The following is a 225-nucleotide window of genomic DNA, read 5'->3' as shown; positions in this document are numbered from 1 at the left end:
GAGGCTTTGTTACGCTGAACTTTTAGTGGAAAATATTTTGAGAGTTCTGTTATCTTATAAGATTGTCTGTTTAATCATGTTAGGATACACTACTTGAGACATTACTAAGTAGACCATTAGGGGGGAATGAAGATTTTCCATGAGAACTAAATCTATGTGGCTCTTTTACTTTCTACCTGATCTTTATTTACTTACCAAAATTGACAGGCAGATTCATGGCAATCT

Source organism: Capsicum annuum, unplaced genomic scaffold, assembly GCF_002878395.1.
Source record: "Capsicum annuum cultivar UCD-10X-F1 unplaced genomic scaffold, UCD10Xv1.1 ctg73237, whole genome shotgun sequence".
Taxonomy (NCBI): domain Eukaryota; kingdom Viridiplantae; phylum Streptophyta; class Magnoliopsida; order Solanales; family Solanaceae; genus Capsicum; species Capsicum annuum.
This window is presented reverse-complemented; position numbering follows the sequence as displayed.